Here is a 2485-nt window from a genome sequence, read left to right as displayed (position 1 = left end):
TAGATCTGTTGTTATTGTGGGATAACTAGAGGAGTGAGATGTCTCTAATGACAAGGGCTTCGACGATAGTTCTATTTGATCTGGTGTCTCTTATTGTTTGTTCACCCATGAAGCATCATTATAGGTTAGTTTTCTATATCTCCTTGCATATCTTAATTTGTTTATAGATTTTTCTATTCAAAATAATAATTATTGTAATGTTGAAAATGACATGAACAATGACGAGATGGTAGAGGAGGAAAAAAATAAATTATCTGTGACACTCTGGTATTTTGATCATTTCCCCATTATTTTGTAAAGAAATTGTTGTCTATAAGTTTTGTTTTCTAATCTTAGAGCAAGAAGTAGCACAATATTGATTCTATGTTTTTTTAATTTCATTTTACCTTGTGATTCATCTATTTTGTTGTACAACATGAATTAACTATGCGAACCACATTGAGATTGATTTTTTATTTATAGAAACTATAGAAGGTAATGCACAATCATTCAGTTTTCGTCGCTCAAATAGATAAATATAATGGAAACTCGTGTTATGATTCAACACATTCCACCACATTCACCAATAGGAATGTGGCTTTCCATTTGTTTCTTCCCTTTCTTGATCATTCATTGTATTTCATTCTATAATTTAATCTTATGGTTGACATTTGTCATGTTATAGTAATATTGATAATAATTTAATTGATTATGGACTTAAATGCTATAATTATATATAAGTTAATATTTGAAATAATTTTGATAATAATTATGTAAGGATATGTGAGTATTATTGTGATATTTATGAGCAAAATTTGATTTCATTCAACATAATTTAAATATGAATAAATGGAAAACAACTCAATTTGATTCTATGTTTTTTGCAAGTGAAGATTAATGCATTGTTGAAGATTTGGAACAAATAAAAAGATATTTGGGATCATTTTGTGTTGAATAATAGGAAGGTGGCTTTAGATAAGCTCAAATAGAGTGAGACTAACTAAATTATAGATAAGATAATTTATTATCAATTTAAATATCCTTTAACACATCCCTTCAAGCTAAAACTTAGTAAACTTTAAGTTTGTTACAAGTAATTCCTTTAAAATAAAAATAACCAAATGAATATATGGGCTCCACACAAAAATTGTTGAATGATGTTGTGATCGACAAAATGTTTAGATTTAATTAACATGAGAATGAACATCGATTTGAAAAGAAATTATTATTAATATAGTTCATCATTCAGACAAAAGAGACACTAATAAAATGATCGTCAGAAAGAAGAGGAATAATAGTATAATGACTATGGGAATAATCGTTGATGAGAAAAGAAATCACCACTAAGATAATTCATCAATAGGATAAAGGAAAAAAGGTATCACTGGAATGATCATCAGTGGAAAAAAGCTCAGTGATATAATCACCATCAGAATGACCGTCGATAGGGAAAGAAATCACCACTAAATTATATGATGGTAAAGATTGGTGAAGCACAATTTGTGTTAGTCCCAATCAATTTATTATATAAACATAAGTTGTTATAAACGATAAGATGATAAACTCAAATAATAATAACTAATAGATAAATATAAATTATAGATAAACTCAAATAAAGTGAGACTAACTAAATCATAGATAATATAATTCCCTATCAATGTAAATATCCTCTAACAACTTACATGGTTTTCTTGGTTGTGGCTCAAGCAAAAACCAGATAAGGACGAAAAGAAAAGAAAACTAAAGAGGAGAAATTATTATAGGTATGAATGATTCATATTAAATTCTCTTATGTATTAATGACTTGAACTTAATAAATTTATTTCAATTCAATTAAAAAAAAGATAAGCTAAGATTGTTGGGTCCAAACCTATAGCAACAAGGCGTTAGTGTAGTGGTGTGAGGCCTCACTGGAACCCACGGTCGAGTATTTGATTTTTGAGAGTGATACTTGTTGGGAGAGGCATCCACGAACTCCGAAATGAATTAATTTCTTACCCAAAAGGGTGAGAAGATACTCTTAATAAACCTATATAACAAAACCTATACTAATCGATTTACTATATAACAAAGAAAAATTCTTGCCATATCACCTATGACATGTGTCATTACCTCAATAAAGTTTTTCCCTCCAAAAGCTCTCTACCCCTTCCTATACATCCCCACACATATATAACATGACAAACCCCTTTACCATTTGTTTTTATATATCTAATTATTATATATCCTTATTTTTATTACTGATTCACAAAATGATTTTCTTCATTTTTTCTGGCAATTGTTCCACTTAATGTTTCATTACATGTGTCTTTGTTTCTCTAATTTATTTTCACATTCATTGTTTGCTTCGTTTCTCTAACAAAATGAGGAACTTTTCTTGATTGTTGTGATGTGATGTGTATACCACATACCTATAACATATCATTTTTCCTTTCTTCATTTCTTTCATTTTGTTTTACTTCATATTTTCTTTATGCGTTTGGAATGTCATTTGCCCCCTCTCATT

Source organism: Lupinus angustifolius, chromosome LG07 (assembly GCF_001865875.1).
Source record: "Lupinus angustifolius cultivar Tanjil chromosome LG07, LupAngTanjil_v1.0, whole genome shotgun sequence".
NCBI lineage: Eukaryota > Viridiplantae > Streptophyta > Magnoliopsida > Fabales > Fabaceae > Lupinus > Lupinus angustifolius.
This window is presented reverse-complemented; position numbering follows the sequence as displayed.